The sequence below is a fragment of the Narcine bancroftii genome, chromosome 1 (genome assembly GCF_036971445.1).
Source record: "Narcine bancroftii isolate sNarBan1 chromosome 1, sNarBan1.hap1, whole genome shotgun sequence".
Lineage (NCBI taxonomy): Eukaryota > Metazoa > Chordata > Chondrichthyes > Torpediniformes > Narcinidae > Narcine > Narcine bancroftii.
Genome location: NC_091469.1, coordinates 431,536,045 through 431,558,590, shown reverse-complemented (window position 1 = coordinate 431,558,590; position 22,546 = coordinate 431,536,045). Strand labels below are relative to the sequence as shown.

Below are 22,546 nucleotides of genomic sequence, written 5' to 3'. Positions count from 1 at the left end.
ATGTCCTGGAACAACAAATCTCTCTCTCTCTCTGAAAACTGACAAGAACCTTCCTGAGTGGTAACCATTTACCTTTCAAGCACCAAAGCCTGGTGAACTTTATAAATGTTAAATTCTGTGCACAGTATAAGAATTGCCTGCAATCAGTGAACTTGGAGGAATGAGAAGTGAGATTGGACTGTGAACCAAATAACTTTTTTGAACTTACACACACATTACATACACGTGCGCTTAGAATTAGAAGGGGGCCAATTTAGGTTCAGTAAGTCAATAGTGATAAGTTAAAGTTTCATTCTATTCTCATGTTTAAAGATAATTAAAAACAACTTTTTTTAAGTAACCATTTGTCTTGGTGAACATCTATTGCTGCAGGGTTTGTGGGTCCTCTGGGCTTGTAACACCACCTCTAACTATTGGTATTACATCATTTAAACTGCCGTAACTATAGGATGTTCACTGTGGAGCATCAAACCAGCTTGGAAACACAAGTTTACAACTTCAAATCTGTGAAAGTCAAGTTTGTTTTCTGCATCATTGATCAGTATGCTCCACTGGCAGTTTAATACTAGTGAGAAACTCAGGATAATTTCTTCAAGTGGATGACTATTCATCTTTTTTTTTCCTATCAGTAACTGGAACTTAAAGGGCTTTCTATACTGAACTAGTGCTGAATTGTTCTTAACCAACGAGAAGGCAAATGTCAATCCTGCTAGACATGTATCAACAAACATAACAATTTTTAAAATACCTTGATTCATTATATGATTTCACCTATTCAGTATCTTCAGAAAGTTTACAAAGCTAAATTGTCATGTGCAATATTTGTTGTTCTGAGCTAATTACAATTCACATGGTGTAGTGGCTGTGTAGCGGGCTGAGTGGGTATCGTGAACTGTCGCCAGTGCAGTTCTTCGGGCACGCAGAGCCATAGCACACACGCGGTGCTGCTTGTCAATTAACAGCACATTAGTTTGCTGTGCCTCCTGCCAGAAGGCACCGGGCACCACTGTATCTAATTTAAACCTGTCAGCCCCACAGATCAGCGGCAAACTCATAGTGATGTCACCACCCTGTCCCGTGGAGCCCGAGACGTGAGGAATATAAAACTCGTAAAGCCCAAATAAGAAGTCTTGTGTTGACTAACCTGGTGTATGCATATTGCTTTAGTTGCTCTACCGAAGCAGTTGCTACAATTGGTGACCCCAACTGCAAGATTCAGCCAAAGCTTGAATCTACAGTTATCATGGACTCAACTACAGCAGCGGCAGTAGCTGCCGCCACGGCTTCAGTTAATGCGGTGGGACTTCACTTACCTCCTTTCTGGACCCATCATCCTTGGGTATGGCTTCAGGCTGAAACCCAGATTCGTCTTCGTGGCATAACGGCAGAGGACACCAAATTCTGGCACGTTGTGTGCTGGACACTACTACGGCAGCAAGAGTAAGTGAATTTATTGCCAATCCCCCAGCGGACAACCAGTACACCAGGTTCCGCCAATTTCTCCTGGACATGCTGGAATTGACCAGGCACAAACGCGACAAGTGGCTTTTGAATATGGAGGTACTGGGTAACAGGAATCCATCCGATCTAATGAATGAGATGCTCGCATTAGCGGATGCTCATTCTCATTGCTTGCTTTTTGAGACTCTATTCCTGTCAAAACTCCCGGGTCGAGTTTCAATATGAGACAAATAGAGGCTGACGGACTCTAACGTACACCAACGCAAGAGTCTGTTCACATACAGCCTATTTTTACTGCAGATATATCTCCCGTGCCTTACGAATCTCCTGTGTCCGTGGTTCAAAGAAAGGAGGAGGAATGTGCTGAGGGGCGGCGAGAATAGTGTTTTTACCAGCACCGTTGGGGGAAAAATCCCCATAGATGCGTCCCACCATGTAGCTACCACAGCAAAAAGTTGGGAAACGACAAAGACGGCTGCCAGTAGTGGCCTCAGCAGCTGGCACAAGTACTGGCCTCCTGTATCTTCAAGATGACAATGGGGAGGAGTCACGTGATGGAGTAGTGGCCGGACGGTGAACTCCAGCCCTCTCCAGAAAAGTCGGAAAAAAAAAGGAAAACACAAAGGCACAGAAATAAAAGTTAAAGAAAAGTGAGTATAAAGGTGGAAAGAAGATGGCGACAAAAAAAGAAAATCGAAATCAACGGTAAGAAGAGAGGAAGAGAAGACAACGGAGGAAGAAGGAGAAGGCCTTACCTGTTCGAAGAGGCCCGCGGTGGAGAGAGAAACCCACTCCCTCAGGTCGGTAGAAATGGGACTACAAAAATGGCTCGCTGAGCCGAGTAAAAGTGCGCAACTCCTCGCGCATGCGCGGTGCGCATGAAAGAAAACACACCGACGGGAGGGGTGACCAGCTGGGGAGTCGATCTCCACAGCCGGCAACGACAGCTGTAGAACACCTGCAGCAAGAAGAGAACACAGAAGACAATGGAAACAAGAAAGAAGAGAAGAAAAGGGCAACAAAGAAACAACAGATGGCCAACCCAGAGGAAGAAGAAGAGAAAGAGTACAGTGAAATAGAAGAAGGGAAAGGCAAGATAAAGGATTTACTTTCTCTTATTAAAGAGTACATGGAGTCATTTAAAGAATGGCAAACACAGGAAGTTAATGATTTAAGAAGAAGAATAAACAACACAGAAGAAAAAAAGAATAAAATAGATATGACCTTAACAGAAATGGGAAAGAAAATGGACAAGATGGAAGAGCGGGCAGTAGCAGCAGAAATGGAGGTAGAGGACTTAAAAAAGAAATTAGAGGAATCTAATAAAAAAGCTATAGAGACACAAGAACTGTTAGCTCAGAAAATAGATATAATGGAAAATTATAACAGAAGAAATAACATAAAGATAGTGGGCCTTAAGGAAGATGAAGAAGGCAAGAATATGAGAGAGTTTATAAAAGATTGGATCCCTAGGATCCTAGGATGTCCAGAACTACAGCAAGAAATGGAAATAGAAAGGGCACATAGAGCATTGGCCTTTAAACCACAACCACAACAAAAACCAAGATCTATTTTAGTAAAATTCCTAAGATATACTACAAGAGAAAAGGTACTGGAGAAGACAATGGAAAAAGTAAGAGCAGGCAACAAGCCACTGGAGTACAAAGGGCAAAAAATCTTCATTTATCCAGATATAAGTTTTGAACTCCTAAAGAAGAGAAAGGAGTTCAATACAGCAAAGGCGATTTTATGGAAGACAGGGTATAAATTTATACTAAAGCATCAGCGGTATTGAAAATATTTACTCCAGGACAACAAAACAGACTATTCTCGGATCCAGAAGAAGCACGAAAATTTGCAGAACAATTACAAAATAGACTGAGGGATGAAGACGTGTAATGAGAGTAAAAATGACTACGATTTATATGTATGTGGGTAAAGAGGTATAAGAGTGTATATGTATAATGTGCATACGTGAATGTATCCATATTTAGAGGAAAATATAGATAGTATAGACAAGAATTAATAAGGGAAGGAAATGGAATAGAGGGAATAAGGAGGGAACTAAAAGAGTGACCTTTGTTACATATGAAAAGTGAAATCTTTTCTTGGGGGGGGCTGGGTGGGGAGGAGTTGCGGTCACTGCAAAATCAGCTGACGCTTGCGAGTGAATTCGCAAACCCAAATGGAGAGGGGAGATGTGGTTGTCCGACAAGGGATAAAGGACAACTCAGGAGGGGAAGGGGAGATTGGGGCTAAAGAAGTTTTAAATAGGAGAATAAGGAAAATGTTTGATGTTTTAGGAATGTTGTCTTATAAAGGGTTTAAAATAAGAAAACAGAAATGGAAAAGGAGGAAAGGTAATGACGGAAAAACGGAAAGGGAAGATAAACAAAGTATAAAAGTATAAAAGTTGAACTATATGACTTTAAATATTAATGGAATACATAACCAAATTAAAAGGAAGAAACTGCTAAATTTACTGAAAAAAGAAAAAATTGATATAGCATTTGTGCAAGAAACACATTTAACTGAATTGGAGCACAAGAAATTAAAGAGAGATTGGGTAGGACATGTAACAGCAGCATCGTATAATTCAAAAGCAAGAGGAGTGGCTATATTAATTAGTAAAAATGTGCCATTTAAAATAGAAGAGGAAATAATAGATCCAGCAGGGAAATATGTAATGATAAAATGTCAGATATATTCGGAGTTTTGGAATCTACTCAATGTATATTCACCTAACGAAGAAGATCAAAAGTTTATGCAAGATATCTTTTTGAAGGTAGCTAATACGCAAGGGAACATATTAATAGGAGGGGATTTCAACCTGAATTTGGATTCAAATATGGATAAAACTGGGAAAAAAATGAACAGAAAGAACAAAGTAACCAAATTTATAATTAATTCAATGGAAGAAATGCAACTTTTGGATGTATGGAGGAAACAACACCCAAAAGAAAAGGAATATTCATATTACTCGGCTAGACATAAAACATACTCAAGAATAGACCTATTTTTGTTATCAGCTAGTATGCAAGATAGAGTAAGAAAAACAGAATATAAAGCTAGAATACTATCGGACTATTCACCCTTAATATTGACAGTAAAGCTAGAGGACATCCCTCCAAGAATGTATAGATGGAGATTAAACCCCATGCTACTTAAAAGGCAGGATTTTAGAGAATTTATTGAAAAACAATTAAAAATGTATTTTGAAATAAATACGGAATCAGTGGAAGATAAGTTTATACTATGGGATGCAATGAAACCATTCATTAGAGGGCAAATAATAAGTTATGTAACCAAGATGAAGAAGGACTATAATCAGGAAACAGAGCAGTTGGAAAGGGAAATAGTAAATATAGAAAAAAAATTAGCAATGAAGGAAGATACAACTAAAAGAAGAGAATTGGCGGATAAAAAAATAAAATATGAAACATTACAAACAGATAAGGTAGAGAAGAATATAATGAAGACAAAACAGAAATATTATGAACTGGGGGAAAAAACGCACAAAATCCTAGCATGGCAGCTTAAGACAGAACAAGCTAAGAAAATGGTATTGGCATCAAGGAAAAAAGACAAACAAATTACATATAATCCAAAAGAAATTAAGGAAAACTTTAGAGAATTCTATGAACAATTATACCGAACTGAAAACGAAGGGAAAGAAGGGAAAATAGATGAATTTTTGACTAAAATTGAACTACTAAAACTACAAATAGAGGAACAAAATAAATTAACAGAACCATTTGGAACAGTAGAAATACAAGAGATAATAAAAAAAATTACCAAATAATAAGACACCAGGAGAGGATGGATTTCCAATAGAATTCTACAAAACATTTAAAGACTTATTAATTCCGCCCCTCCTAGATGTAATCAACCAGATTGATGAAACACAAAGCTTACCAGATTCATGTAAAACAGCAATAATTACAGTAATACTAAAACAAGGGAAAGATCCACTCTCACCAGCGTCATATAGACCAATATCTTTACTAAACACAGATTATAAGATAATAGCTAAACTATTAGCAAACAGATTAGCAGAGCAGGTACCGAAAATGGTAAATTTAGACCAAACTGGATTTATCAAAAAAAGACGCACAACAGACAATATTTGTAAATTTATTAACTTAATTCATGCAGTAGAAGGAAATAAAGCACCTGCAGTAGCAGTTGCTTTAGACGCAGAGAAGGCCTTCGACAGAGTAGAATGGAATTATTTGTTCAAAGTATTGCAAAAATTCAGTTTACCGGAGAAGTATATTAATTGGATTAAAGCATTATATAAGGGACCGTTAGTGAAAGTGACAGTAAATGGACATGTATCAAAGCAATTTAACTTAAGCAGGTCAACGCGGCAGGGATGCCCACTATCACCTTTATTGTTTGCGTTAGCTATAGAACCACTAGCAGAATTGATAAGAATAGATAATAATAAAAATAAAAGACAAGGAATATAAAATCAGTCTATTTGCGGATGATGTTATAGTGTACTTAACAGAACCAGAACTATCAATAAAAGAATTATATAAGAAATTGAAGGAATATGGAGAAGTGTCGGGTTACAAGATAAACGTAAATAAAAGTGAAGAAATGCCTATGAATAATGCAGATTTCTCAAAATTTAAGAAGGAATCTCCATTTAGATGGCAAATGCAGGCAATAAGATACCTAGGTGCACAAATAAACAAAAATCTCGGCCAATTATATAAACTCAATTATTATCCACTAATGAAAAAATTACAGGACGATTTAGAGCATTGGAAAGATTTACCACTAACACTAATAGGAAGGATAAACTGTATTAAAATGAACATTTTTCCAAGGATATTATACTTATTTCAGGCATTGCCAATACAACTGACAGAAAAATTCTTCAAAGAGTTAAAGAAAATAATAAGAAAATTTTTATGGAGAGGGGGGAAACCGAGGATAGCACTAGATAAATTAACAGAATGGTATAAACAAGGAGGCTTACAATTGCCAAACTTTAAAAATTATTATAGCGCCGCACAATTAAGATACCTATCAGATTTTTATCAAACAAGGGAAAAACCAGACTGGACGAGATTAGAATTAGATAAAATAGGGGAAAAGATACCTGAACACATATTATATAAATGGGACGAAAAATTGGTACAACATAGAACTTCTCCAGTATTACATCATCTCCTCAATATTTGGAAGAAGATTCATGTAGAAAGAAATAAAACAAATTATCAATTACCAAAACTAATATTGACGCAAAATAAGTTACTCCCTTTTACAATAGACAACCTTTCCTTTAGAGAATGGGAAAAAAAAGGGATTAAAAGAATAGAAAATTGTTTTTCAGGAAGTAGATTCTTATCCTTTGAACAAATGAGAGATAAGTACAATATAACTGGAGATACAGCGCTGGCATATTACCAATTGAGATCCTACATGAAGGATAAATTAGGAAGCAGTTTGAGTTTGCCAGAGGGAAGTAACCTTGAATATGTGATTACAGATACAATGTTAATCAAAAGATTTATAACAAATATGTATATTAAACTGCAAGAAAAGGAGAATGAGGAAACAAATGGTAAAACTAAACAAAAATGGGAACAAGATTTAAATATAAAGATAAAAAAGGAAACATGGGAGAAATTATGTTCTGGAACGATGAGAAATACAATAAATACGAGGCTACATATGATACAATATAACTGGTTACACAGACTATACATTACACCTCAAAAGTTAAATAAATGGGACCCAACAGTATCTGATAGATGTTTTCGATGTAAAAAAGAAATGGGAACAACAATTCATGCAATCTGGACATGTGAGAAAGTAGAAAAATTTTGGGAAGATCTCAATCAGATATTAAATAAAATAACAGAAAACAATATACCAAAGAATCCAGAGATCTTTCTCCTAAGTAACATAAAAAACAAAGAATTGGAATTGATTTGGAGGATGCACAAAAAAGATTTGTTAAGATAGCTCTAGCTGTAGCAAAAAAATGTATTATGTCAACCTGGAAATTGGAAGATAATCTGAAAATACAACAATGGTATATAGAAATGAATAATGTATTCCATTAGAAAAAATTACATATAGTTTAATAAATAATATTGAAATATTCGAACAAATATGGGAGCCTTACATTAAATACAATAGCGAAAACCTACCGGGGACAATCATTACCTAAGTTGATGGAAGGAGAAGGAAAGAAAAGAATGGACTCAGTAGAATTTCTGGTGTATTTTTGTTGAATGACAACATTGTCTGACTGGTTTAATGTAACCTAGATTGTATACCTAAAATGGATGGGGGGGGGTGGGGGGGTGGCTTGGGAGGAGGGAGGGGGGGGGGAGAAAAAAGTCACTGTAAATGTGTGAAAAAGAAAAAGTGTACATCATGGCTATTGTGATTTATGGTGTGAAAAATAAAAATTTTTTTTAAAAAAGATGACAATGGTAAGTTTCTCGTAGACACGGGTGCTGAGGTCAGTTTATTCCCGCCAACCTATTTGAGAAGACACATAAGCAACAACACCTGGCTCTTCAAGCAGCAAATGGGACTTCCATGTCCAGCTTTGGCACACGACGCGTCAAAATTGGGATAGGAAGGGCTACATTCCATTGGAATTACGTCTTGGCTTCTGTTGCACAGCCCATTTTGGGTGTAGATTTTTTTAAGATCCCATTGATTGCTGGTAGACATGAAGCGGAGGAAATTAGTTAATGCCACCACTTTTCAAACATACCCGTTGGTATGCAGCAAAGGGCGAGTTTCCCAACTCAGGGTGCACCCCCTGCACAAAGACGCCTATGCTGCCCTGCTCAGCGAATTTCCTGGTATTCTCTCTCTCAATTTCAATACCTCCAAAACAGCCCATGGTGTGTCCCATTACATCGGCACTTCAGGCCTGCCAGTTTACACCAGAGCTAGTTGTCTTCCACCTGGTAAGCTGCAGCAGACAAATGCAGAATTTACTGCAGTGGAAGAATTGGGTATCATTCAGCATTCCAACAGTCCTTGGACATTGCCGTTACACATGGTACCCAACAGGTGGATGGAGACCCTGTGGTGAATACTGTAGGCTCAATAATATAACTACACTTGACAAATACCCTATTCCTCACATACAAGATTTCACTGCCCATTTGCACAATTGCAGTGTTTTCTTCAAAGTTGATCTTGTCAAGGGATACCATCAAATCCCAGTCCATAAGGATGACATTCCCAAAACAGCAATTATTACTTTCGGGCTTTTTGAATTCCTTAGGATGCCATTTGGGTTGAAGAACACCACTCAAACATTCCAGCAGCTTATGGATGCATTGAGCAGGGATTTCGAGTTCACTTACATCTACTTAGTTGACATCCTCATTGCTAGTCAGACTGAGCAGGATCACACTTGCATTTACGCTGCCTGTTCCAACAGCTAGAGGAATTCAGTCTTACCATCAACCCAAGCAAATGTCAATTTGGCAAGTCAACCATCGACTTCCTGGGGCATAGGATCACAGCCAACGGTGTCTTTCCCTTATCCGGCAAGGTAGACGCAGTCCATGCTTTTCCGAAACCTACTATGGTTAAGGGACTGCAGAAATTCTTGGGCATGATAAACTATCACTGACCGGTTCATTCCAGCAGTCGCTGACATTCTTCGACCACTGTTTCAGATCCTCACCACAAAGCACAGGGAGATTAACTGGACAACAGAGGCAGAGCTTGCGTTTACAACTGCCAAACACGCTTTGGCCAACATAGAGATGCTCTCACATCCTAATCCCAACGCTTCCCTGGCACTTACCACTGACGCCTCAGATACGACCGTAGGTGAAGTTCTTGAGCAGTGAATGGCAATTGCCAATCCCTAGCTTTCTTTAGCTGACACCTACAGCCATCGGAGATAAAATACAGTGCATTGAGAGCTGTTGGCATTGTATCTAGCCACACGACATTTCCAATGTTTTGGAGAGTCGGCATTTCACTGCTTTTACAAACCATAAGCCGCTCGTTGTTGCCTTCAGCAAAATAATGGACCCATGGTCGGCCAGGCAGCAGTGTCACTGGTCATACATTTCTGAATTCACGATGGATGTGCGCCATGCCTCAGGTAAAATCAATCTTGTCGCTGACATACTGTCCAGGCCGAATGTACATCATATTCAGGGTGGCGTTGATATTCCTGAATTGGCCAGTGCACAGGCCATGTGCCCCGATGTTCAGGCATACGGTGCTGTCAATTCTAACCTGGACATACAGCGGGTGGCACCACAACTGGGCTATCCAATTCTACTGTGTGACATGTCTCTAGGCTACCCTAGACCAGTGATTCTGGCATCTTGGAGGCGACGCCTTTTTGACCAGGTACACAGCTTGTCTCATCCATCCATCAGAACAACTGTCAAGCTCATGTTGAATAAATAAGTATGGCATGGACTGAAAAAAGACGTTGCGCAGTAGGCCTGGACATGTATCTCCTGCCGGACTTCAAAAATTCAGCGGCACACCAAGGCACCTCTCCAACCTTTCCCGGTGGTATACCAGCGTTTTGAACATGTGCATGTGGACCTGGCCAGACCATTGCGAGTATCTCAAAACATGAGATACACCCTAAGTCGTAGACCATTTCACGCGCTGACCAGAGGCCATCCTGTTGCCATCCAGTGAGACTGAGACACGCGCCAGTGCATTCTTTGTCAATTGGATTTCTAGATTTGGTGTCCCGACACACACTACTTCAGATCGCGGAGCGCAATTCACCTCTGCGTTGTGAATTGCTCTTGCTTCCTTTTGTGGCACACTTCTGCATCACACTACAGCGTACTACCTGCAGGCCAAATGCCTTGTGGAATGTTTCCACCAACAATTCAAGTCCACACTCAAGGCTCAACTCACCGGTCCCAATTGGGTCAATGAGTTATCATGGGTTCTACTTGGAGTGAGCACTGCTCCCAAGGAAGACTTGCCTGCATCATCCACAGGGATGGTTTATAGTACAGTCCTTGTGGTTTCAGGGGACATTCACTTCACATCCAACTGGATGTCCTTCAGCAGCTTCGACATGCTGTCGCAGTCAGCAAACCTATTCCAAACAACTGACATGGAACCCCTAAACAGCATGTGCCCCCACCGCTTCTTTGCGCTGACTTTGTTTTTCTGCGCACAGGTCCCAAGAGCACCATTGCAACAACCATATGAGGGCCCTTTCCACGTGATTAAGAAGGACGGGGTTGTATATATGTTGAACATCGGGGGGCATTCGCAACTGTTCAGTGTAGACAGACTCAATCCTGCCCACGTGGATCCCACTTCACCCATTCATTGCCCCAGCCCAGACGATGAGGACGTCCACCTAAGGTGCATGCGACCGGTTTCGGGTGATGTTTCTGGAGGGGATGGTATAGCGGGCACGGTTCTTTGGCAGGCACACAGAGCCATAGGCTAGACTGCAGGGAACTCACTTGGTTAATGGACTGTACACGCACAGTGCTGCGTGTTGAGTAACGGCATATTGGTTTGCTGTGCCTCCTGCCAGAAGGCATAGGGCCCCCACTGTGTCTAATTTAAACCTGCCAGCCCCGCGGATCGGCGGCAAACTCAGTGATGTCACCACCCCATCCTGTGGAGCCCGGGATGTGAGGGATACAAAAGAAGTAAAGCCCAAATAAACACTCTTGTGTTGACTAACCTGGTGTATGTGTATTGCTTTAGTAGCTCTACCGAAGTAGTTGCTACAATACCATAAATAGCAATACTGTTAAAGAATAGAAAATTGACATAAATCCCCTCCAATCTTTTCAGGCATTAATTAAGATTCATCCTATTCTGTATGTCTGATGTCTTCATAATTTATCCCTGTGATCACTCCAGTCAATCTCTACTGCATCCCTCCAAGCCTGACAATCTGATTGCCAAATTGAAAAATCAAACACTGTCGGCCCTGTAAATCAGAAATCAAAACAGAAAATGCTAGAGATAATTCGCAGATCAAACAGCACTGTATTAAAAAGTTAATATTTCATGTAGAGGACCCTATGTCAAATGCTGTCCTGTCTCTCTCCAATAAAATAAGCCAACAGGATTGCATAAGGAATTCCATTTCTAAGAATCGACAAGCTGCTTTCTCTGTAAATCACAAATATCAGTTTTCTGTAGTTACCCATGTCATAATTCTCTGCATTACTTGCTATAACTCTTTCATATCATTGAATATTCACCCCAACACTACCTATAATTAATCTAATGGAAAAATGCAGTATCTAGTCATTAATGAACATAAAACAGTTCATTGCTGTCTTGAATAAGGATTTAAAATTATGGGAGGATGTGCATAGTCAGATTTCTGAGAGCAAAAGCCCAGGTGGTGACAAAGGAAATCAAGGACACTACTGGCAATGGACCATGAGGATACAGAGAGGGAGTGCCTTCGAACAGAAATGCAGGGGGCCCATGAAGAGCAGCTGAGGAGAGAGGCGCAGGAGGTGGAGATGGCAGCACAGGAGGCTGATAGACAGGAATGGGCAGATGAAATGAATGGGTTTGACAACACATTTTAAAATATTCAATGAGAGATGCACAATCAGGCCTCACTTAAGCAGGACCTGATTGCACTCATAGCAGCTCCTGTACCACAGCACCCTGCTCCAGCACCCCAGAGGTAGTATTATTCTCTGCCACCACAGCAGAATAACAGCATCTACCACATAGATGAGACACGAGTTATTTCAACTACCTTCTGCCTCCTCCTTCCTCCAGCTGCTGAAGTGATTTAACAGTTGTCCACACTGTGTTATGCCTTACTATTTTTACACATGGTCATTGATGCTTAGTTTATTTGCATAGTTGTAAATGCTATACACCACTGAATTCACCCTTTTTATTGTTATTTACAGGTTTCCTGTACACTACTATTCTCTGACATGGGCAATATACATCACTTAAAAGTTGCTATTTGTTTACAAAATAGACTTAATTGCTTCATAGATAACCTGGTGACTGCATGCTTTTGCACCCTGATAAGCAACTCAAACAGGCTCAGGGAGATCGGGTAGCTCAGTATTCCACCCTGGCAAGGTGTTCCTTTTTAATTTCACATATATTGTGTAGAACACAACATGCAACAACAATGTCTGAATCAAAAGTGGAAAAAATATCAAGTCGCTTGGCCAGGCACCTCCAGCGACCTTGGAGACGTCCAAAAGCATTTTCTACCACCATCCTTGCCAAGATCAAACGGTAGTTAAAGCATCGCTGACGTTGATCAAGTGTGTGGTGGTTAGCCACTTCCTGAGTGGGTAAGCTGGGTCTCCAATTAGCTGCATGGGGATTTCCACTCCATTAACAGTTTTGGATTTCTGTGGGCAGAGCAGTGTAGATGTATAAGTACTTTATGCAACCTCTTGGATCATAAACAATCAGTTCACTACTGTTTTCCAGTGGCCATTTTACACTAAAAGGATTGAACATGACCCTTGGACTTGTCATAAGTTTTATTTGAAGTAGACTCAATACACCATTTTTTCAGTTTAAACATTATATATATGTAACCATATAGGACACAATCACAGTAAAAAATAAACATGATTGATTGATCTACACATATATTAGCGTACAATGGGGTATATAAGCTTACTTCACGTGGGAAGAGGTTCTCGCCTTGATCTTTGGCCTTCTGTAGAGGAGCCGGTTGGCTAAAACTCGAGTATCATGTGTGCACCCAAGCCAACCCACAAACACATCTGGAAGCTGGAACAACAAAAAGATTGTGTATAGATCGATATATGAAACACATTAATTGTTAAAAACAAATAATTGTAACTCAGGCCGTGATCCTTACCAGCAGTTGTGGTCAAAAACAGCTTGAAGAACAATGGAGTGCCACCCTTTCCAACTGTAGTAGGCTGGTGCATCGTCATGGGGGCGGGAGGGGGGGCGATGATGGGGGTACGTGTGCCATCGATGGCACCAGCACACATTGGATACCCCCATTCTTCAAATACGCCCATTGTCTCCTGAAGATGTGCACCACTCGGCAGGTCAACAAAACATTTAAAAAGGACCCTCTTCAATGCTTGGCATACCAACGCACACACAGTTGTGACACCAACACCAAAAATATAATAATGGATCGCTATTCACTTGGGGTAGTTTACCACCACAAAGCAACGGCAAGTCCAAGCTGAGGTTCCAGAGGCTGTCGCCAGTTTGTTTCCTTGTGCGTCAGGTATGGCTCGACGAGTCAAAAGTCCAAAGTGTTCCAAGACATAGGAAAATGACTCTGCCACTCATCTTCATCAAAATTGTTGAGGACATTTGACCAGAACTCAGGCCTGTGTGGTCTCTCTTCTCCACATTATTCTATCTGAGAACAGTGCAAATTGACTCACAAGAATGAAACGTCTCCGCCTACAGCGTCTAAAGTCTGCGCACATTTCTGCCTTAAACAGCTCCCTGTTTCTCTTTAATTTCTCCTTCAACGTATTTCTGATCACATGAACATGTTGCTTGCACGAATCTGCCATTGTACGCATCAAGTTTTGTACGATGTGCAGCAAATTTGCTTACATTCGAAGAATGGCAATACATGTTCACAGCTAACATAAACATAATACTCACTCTGCAGAATTTTGATGTGTATCTGGGTACAACCCATGAACCAGAAATGATATTTAATGACCACAATCCTGTGGTGTTTTTGAATAAAATGAAGAATACAAATAGAAGATTATTAAACTGGAGTTTGATCTTGCAAGAATGTAATCTGCAAATTAATCATATCAAAAGGCACAAATAATGATAACAGATTGCTTATCTAGATGTTAAAATGAACATGTAAAAGAAAAACTTTCATTATTGGGATACATTCCTGTAACATGTAGTGATTGTAAAGTTAGAAATCAGTTTAGGTTATAAAAGAATTTGAACTCGAGGCCAAAATTCCTTTGTAGGGAGAAGAGTATTACAGAATAAGTTAATAAAATTATGATGAAATATATCTTAAAAGAGTAAGATTTAGTTATCAGGTCACATTTCACAAACATCTTATTTGCCATGCAAGAGCTATGAAAGGGTAGACTTTATGTCTACAGTTGGCTTTGCAGAGACAATGGAAGTGCTTGTGAGAATTTCACAAGTAGGTGTTAATAGACCAGCAAGTTTGAACAGTTTCCAGGCTAAGAACTGAGAACTCTTTTGCTTTTAAACTGGTGTCAGAGTTTTAAATGTCTGGTTGAAGTTTGTAACCCGAAGAGGGGCCAAGTGGCTTTGCAAACAGACAGAAAACATTCATTGTTTGTCAGAGTATTCTGCAACAGTTGGTGGTGAAGATTGCAAGTTGGGAGACCTGCTTCACCACCCCATTTCAAGATGAGTTTTGAGTTCTGAGGTCAGCCTATTCTCTATAGTCAATTGCAGAGTTATGGCTGGTTATTGTATTTCTCCTGAAATAAGGGAAAAAGAAGAACTCATGGAAGAAAAAGTCATCTTTTGGAAAAACCCAAGAGGCGGCAAAACACCAGTTACTGATTAAAGGAGATCAGCTTGTGTGTCCAATGAACAAATCTCTGAAACCAACGAAGACCTTCCTAAGCAGTAACAACTTAAGTTAAGGCATCAGAGGTTGGTGAATATAATAAATGTTTAATTCTGTGCCTGAAACCATTGAACTTGGAGAAGTGAAAAATGAATGATTGGACAGTGAAAAAGAACTTTCCTGAACACATGAACATTACATGTACACTTAGAATTAGAAAGGGGTTAAGTTAAGAGTACCAAGTATAGATATTGCTATGTAATAAGAAAATAAAACTAGTTTTGTATAAGTAGCCATTGTTTTGGTAAATTTCTGTTCCTGCTAGTTTTTGAGTCATTTGTGATCATAACACTACACATAAATTGGGTGATCACTATGTAGGAGTGACCCCAAGCTCCAGGTTGTCTGCTATTTTAAAACCCCAAACCACATTGGCATTCCTGTCTAAGGCCTGCTTCACTGTTGTAACAAAGCAAAGCACAAGCTTGAGGAAGAACACATTCCCTCTGTTAGTATTCTGGAGTCAATGCCAAACTCTCCAAATTTAGGCAACTAATTCTCTTTCTGTACTGGCCATACAAGAGTTCAACCTTCTTATCTCCCTAATCTCATTCTTGAAAAATATCTAGCTTTAACCCTCAGGAGACATGCCTCAGGGTTCCAACTTGCCAAACAAGGCTCCAAAGAGAGGGAGGAAAATTCGAATGCACTTAGTCACTTCCTTCACCAACTTTAATTCACCCAAAAAAAATTGTCTCTGTGAACTCTTATCATTTCCTGTCTAACTCATGATTAAAAATTACTATTGGTTAAATCATTCTTCCTCACTAAAGCAAAAATCAAAACTGATCACAACCCACATAGTTCAATCGACAGGATTTAAAATATTGTATAAATATCTAAATTACAACATTTCACAATGTTTTAAGGAAATATCAAGAAAATAATGAATCATGGAGGAATTTAGGAGAATCACATGTTGTCAAGTCTCAATAGTTTCGTACTTCTTTTTGCTACAATCAAACAGTTCCATTTTGTAAGCATTTAAATGCAAGACAAAAATCACTTCAGTGTTATCTGGATGATAGTAATATTCAGTCAGAAACTAAGACATTGGTTAATTCTGAATAACTACTCCAAAAGAAAAAATACACAGTGAAAGGATAAGCACCAACTGCACTCCACAACTACCTCAGGAGGATTTAACAAAATCCATTACTGACTCAGAAAAGCTGGTGTTTTATAGTCTATATTACAAAGAGAAAAATAATTAAACAATGAAATATTACTGCACCTATAAATTTACCAAAACTAAAATTAAGTCAGGAAAAAGTAACATTCACCATATTCTGTGTCAATCAGCAAAACAAAAATCTAAGGCAGAGTGAGGTGCCTCAATGACTGGCCCACCAGCACTCACATCTACTGTGATGAATTGCTTTGAGAGGTTTGTCATGGCCAGAATTAACTCATAGCCAAGTAAAGGACTGGATCCACAGCAATTTGCCTATCGTCACAATCACTCCAGAGCAGAGTAATATTACTGGCTCTCCCCCAGCTCTTGATCACCAAGACAACAGCAACTCATACATCTGGCTACTCTTCATCAACTGTAGCTCAAACTTTAACACTATTATTCTTCCTTCAGTGCTGGTCAACAAGCCAGAGGCTCTGCACCACACCCTATTCCCCCCCCCCCCCACCCTCTCCAACTGAATCCTTGACTTCCTCATTGGAAGACCACGGTCAGTATGAATTTGGAGACAACATCTCTCCTTCCTCCCCACCCCTGCGATGATCAACACAGACACACCTCAAGGATGCATGCTTAGAACAGTGCTCTACTCATTTTACACCCATGACTGTGTGGTTAGGCACAATTCAAATGCTATTTACAAATATGCTAATGACACCACAGTTGTCAGCAGAATCACAGACAGCAATGAGGAAAGGTACAGGAGGGAGATAGATCAGCTAGTTGAGTGGTGTCACAACAGCCAACTTGCCCTCAACATTAACAAAACCAAGAGGATGGCTGTAGACTTCAGGAGAACACAATCCAGACCTCATCAAGGGTCAGCAGTGGAGCAGGTCAAAAACTTCAAATTCCTGGTGTCAACATCTCTGAGGATCTGTCCTGGAGTCTCCACATTGATGCAATCATTAAGAAAGCTTATAATAATTTGTGAGGAGATTTGGTATGCCACCAAAAACTCTCAAAAACCTCTACAGGTACACTGTGCAGAGCATTCTGACTGGTTGCATCACTGTCTGGTATGGAAGTGCTACCTCACAGGAGAGGAAAAAACTTCAGAGGGTTGTTAATGACCTGCGACATCACAAACACCAGTCTTCACTCCATCAAGGACAGCTACAAGAGGCAGTATCTTTAAAAAAAGTAGTCTCTATCCTCAAGGGCCCCCAGCACCAAGACCACGCCTTCCAATCTGCTACCATTGGGAAAAAGGTAAAGGAGCCTGAAGACAAGTACTCAGTGGCACAAGCACAGCTTACAAGGAACCACACACACTGCCCTATTTTGTCTTGTGGCAGCACGCTGCTGCAGCAATCAAGCCGGCTCTCTGGGAAGTGAGCGCAACTTAAGCCCAGCAGACCATGCAGCGGCACTGGCCCCATCCCCAGCAAGCAAACCAGCGGGCAGAAAGCTAGGGCAGCTTAAAGGCCAGCGACCCCAACGGGGTGCTGCCCTTGCTGCACAGCCAATAGTCAGGGACAACGCACCGGGAAGAAGGGATTGTTATTCAAGAAGGTAACCGTGAGTGGGAAACCCGCTTTTGTTACGCGGATCGTGACGGAAGCAAAAGGGGGAAATAGCAGGAACGTGAGGAGCATAAAAGTTGGGCCAGAGCCCCTAATAAAATGTAGAGCTTGACCTGTGTCTTCTTCCCTGTAGTGCGCAGCTAGCCTCTTTTTTTTTCCTGCACTATTTTCTTTCCTTTGAGATGTGGTCGAGAGAAATATTTCGACTGTAAAGCTGCTGTAAAAGGACACATTTTGTGACAATAAATTCTGGAAAAAAAAAAATCGAACAGAAACTTTATTAACTATTTACAGTTGAAGCTAAAGTATTTGTTTTAATTCAGATTAAAATATTTACATTAAATGAACAAACATGTAATGTCCAGAATTCAGACCTCAAATTTAATTTTAGGTTTGGAATATTTGTTTACTTTTTCTTTAAACCATTATTAGCTATTATTCTTTCACTTTTTTAAATTATAAGGGACAGCAACCTGCATTTATCACATACTTGTTACGCAGTCATTAATCCCAAAACATTTCAGAAGAAAACTCAAATAGTGGAAATTTAGACAACACTTCACTCAAATCGTGGAGATTTAGACAACACTTCTCAGTCCATTAAGTTAGTGAAAGTAGAAGTGTGGGCTGGAAAATATATTGGTGTACTTATTCTACTTGCTTATTTTCTACTTTTCGCTGGCCACTGAAACACTGCCATTTGCCACACTTTCCATTCTTCACCCTCCTTTTCCTCTTCTAATTTACAAGCTTCATTGAACTCCACTTGTGTTTCATTGCTTGCTTACTATTTCTTTCTAGAGTGTATCCTTTTCGTTTTGCTCACTTTAAAGAAAAATCTTGCCTACTCCCCTTTCCTAGCTCCGAATCGATCTTAGAAATGTTCTTTAAAAACCTCTCCACATTTGCCGCTCCAAATGCTAAGTGTTTAGAATTTTTCTTTGTAATGTCATACTTCTTCATGCCTACGGATGTTCAAGGGATGCAATGGCACTTAATACAAGAGCAGTGAAGAAACACAAATGATCTGAAACATTAATTATTTTTCTTTACACAAATGCCACCTGAAGTATTGATTTTTACAGCATTTATACAGCTCCTGGGCAAGCGTCTCTGAAAAGCTATCAAATTTAAAGCCTTCTGATCAGTCCAACCAGACATGAAGGAATTTCATACACTGCCATTTAACAGTTTTTAAGTAATGTCAATATTATATTACTCAGAGTATCCAAATCTTTTTTACTGCATCCTGGGGACCAACATCTAAAGTATTCTACTAAAACCACTTGCAATGACAAAACTGTTCTAACAATATATTAATTTAAATAATGCAACCACAGTACAATCTCCAAAGATTTTATCGCAATGAACTCACAGAGCCAAACATATATGAGGCTTGCTAAATTTGGTCACTTGAGGAGAATTTTAAAAGAAAGATCTGAAATGCTGGAGGTTTAAAGAGTCAATTCTTAGCTTAATCGACAGATAGCTGAAAGGATAATCACCACTGGTCCAATAAATGAGAAGATGGGTGGCTCAGACAGCAGAGATGAAGGGATAGCAAAATTCTTGAGAATTGTAGACCTTACAGAAAATCACAAGAGCAAGACAGCAGAGAAATATGAAGAGATAACTGAAGCAAATATAGTTCAGCAAGGATATGGGCAGAAAGTTTAAGTACCTAAATTTTTCCAGAGTGCGCAAGATGGAAAGCATGGAAATTGATGGTCCTGAGTTAACAGGACCATGGTTGAAAATGTTAACAGCAGACAAGTTGAGGCTTGGACAAAAAAAATGCAAGTTTGCAGTTTTGATGGAGGAGATGGAGTCAGAAGCCAATTTCAAGATCAATTAGGATATCCAATGTTCTTTTTTGAACATAAAGGTCTAAAGAGATGGCATTTTCCCAACATTATTCTCATCACATTCAGTAAGGCACAAAACAAAAATAATGAAAATTACAGTGTACATATAGAAAACTTTGATTTACTGAATAAGTCATAACAAATATACACATTTGAATAAATACCATATTTAAATCTGACCAGAAAGGTTATTAAAATTATGGAATTGTTTGGGATAATGATCATAGTTAACAGGTTGTGAAAAATGTAAAGCAATATGCCATAGATGCTGGTCTTCTGAAACTAAAAAAAAACAAAAAGGGCAGATGGGAGCATCAACGGCCATTTCAACAAGTATTAGCTATCGCTCAATGTACTGAACTAAGGCAGTTAAAAGTTAACCACACTACAGTGAATCTGAAATAACAGAAGCCAAATTGGTTAAGGAAAGTATATTTTCCTACCTGACACAAATCAGAGAATGAAGTTTTTTTTTAAATTGACAGTTTCAAAGTTGCCAATCCTGACAAAAGCTTTATTTCCCATTTCCAGATATGAACTTAATTATCTGAATTTAAATTCTGCAGTTATATGGTAGGATTCAAAATCATATCTTTGCATTAATGGTCCAGACCTTTGGCTGCTAGTCCAGCAACTTAACCACTTAGATACTAAAGTATACTGCTAGAGTTGAGGTGGTGGTTTCATAGAAGCAGATAAATCCTGGCATTCAAAACACAGCAAGTACGTCAAAGGAAATAAAAATGAGGAACTGTGCAAGAAAGCCAGAAGGGGAATGAGCTGGATATATCTTGCTTAGAGCTGAGACAAACTCTATAAGTGGCCTTTTTCCAAACTGCAACCCATGGTTTAGTACCTAGTTTCTGCGTACATGAGCAGAGTTGGACCTCGAAAGGTTTCTCTCTAAAACATTCTTCTTTGGCTTGGCTTCGCGGACGAAGATTTATGGAGGGGGTAAAAAGTCCACGTCAGCTGCAGGCTCGTTTGTGGCTGACCAGTCCGATGCGGGACAGGCAGACACGATTGCAGCGGTTGCAAGGGAAAATTGGTTGGTTGGGGTTGGGTGTTGGGTTTTTCCTCCTTTGCCTTTTGTCAGTGAGGTGGGCTCTGCGGTCTTCTTCAAAGGAGGCTGCTGCCCGCCAAACTGTGAGGCGCCAAGATGCACGGTTTGAGGCGTTATCAGCCCACTGGCGGTGGTCAATGTGGCAGGCACCAAGAGATTTCTTTAGGCAGTCCTTGTACCTTTTCTTTGGTGCACCTCTGTCACGGTGGCCAGTGGAGAGCTCGCCATATAATACGATCTTGGGAAGGCGATGGTCCTCCATTCTGGAGACGTGACCCATCCAGCGCAGCTGGATCTTCAGCAGCGTGGACTCGATGCTGTCGACCTCTGCCATCTCGAGTACCTCGACGTTAGGGGTGTGAGCGCTCCAATGGATGTTGAGGATGGAGCGGAGACAACGCTGGTGGAAGCGTTCTAGGAGCCGTAGGTGGTGCCGGTAGAGGACCCATGATTCGGAGCCGAACAGGAGTGTGGGTATGACAACGGCTCTGTATACGCTTATCTTTGTGAGGTTTTTCAGTTGGTTGTTTTTCCAGACTCTTTTGTGTAGTCTTCCAAAGGCGCTATTTGCCTTGGCGAGTCTGTTGTCTATCTCATTGTCGATCCTTGCATCTTATGAAACAATTAAAAGCGTACTAAAGGAAGCAGAAGATACTTTTGCAAAGCAGTATTGTAATTTTGAGATAGTCAAACCTTTATTTCCAAAAACTTTATCTTTTTGACAACACTCAAAGCAACTCTGCAAGACTGAATGTCCTGGAGAGAAGACACGTTTCAAATTAACCAATGGGATACCAGTTTCTAATCCCAACCATCTCCCTACACAATTGAATGCAGAACAATTAATCTTAAAATATGAGTGTATTTTTATTCAATTCCTTCAGAGAAAACTAACTAATTTCAAGCAATTATATTAGGAAACAAACTTGGCAGCATATATTTAGAATTAGTGGTTATATTTTTTTTTTAAATCAATTGTCAAAAAGGAAAGTGCATCACTAAAACCTAGATTAACAACTTTTATTCATATTCTATCATATAATAACAATTATCCAAATTGTGAAATACGTAATATAGCCACTCCCTTAAAACACAGAACACAGCATTTATCATACATTTTTGATAATGGCAAAAAAATCTGCCTCTTGTAAAATTATTTTAAATGACACGAATTATATGACAGAAATAAGTTGTAGAATCTGCTCAAGAACTTCAAGGAGCAAGTATCCCTAGCTATCAAACCAAAACCCACAGACAACTTGAAGCGACAACATTGAAAGCATGAAAAAAGTCTAAAACATGCCTAACAACCAGATGAAAAATAGTAAATGCCTTCATAAATATTGTGAACACAATTGCATGGGATATTAAAATCAACCAATGTGCAATTACCCAAGGAAAAATTAATGCAGTTAGATACAACACAAGCAGCCTAACAACTAATTTAGTAATGAGAATGTACAGTAAAAGGAAGAGAGATCAGACATGTTACTTTACATCATTATCTACAGCAGGATATTTACCTACAGCAGGATATCTGCCATTGACTTCCTCAAGGGAAAATTGAATGAGAAATGGATACCCATCAAAATGAACAATAATATAAAAATGTCTCAACGAAATCATGTCCATTGTCCAATTATTAACCCTGTTTTGAAAAGAAACAAAAACATTGCTTATGCTCAATAGTTCTTTAGATTTAGGAACTATAAATGGAAAATTGTAGAATTTAAAGTGGAGGATGGGGAGGCAGGGGTTCCCTAGGAATGAGTCCAGTTCACCCAACATCCACTGACAGCTCTATAATCTACAACTAATGACAGAACAACTTGATTTTTTTTTCAGCTG

At 39.6% G+C, this 22,546-nt stretch overlaps 1 protein-coding gene across 9 annotated transcripts in view; it reads right to left on the bottom strand.

Annotated features, from left to right (window-relative positions):
• LOC138751657 (triple functional domain protein) overlaps positions 1-22,546 on the bottom strand; it is a 470,729-nt gene that overhangs the window by 440,581 nt on the left and 7,602 nt on the right. Inside the window, exon 2 of one of the 9 annotated variants that reach the window (XM_069914225.1) lies at positions 17,884-17,987. The exons of 7 other annotated variants lie outside the window; for them this stretch is intronic. The gene's annotated coding sequence lies outside the window, so the exon portion shown is untranslated. Of the gene's footprint in view, positions 1-17,883; positions 18,020-22,546 lie in introns of all 9 variants that reach the window. One more of the 9 variants, XM_069914222.1, reaches the window with a different exon arrangement.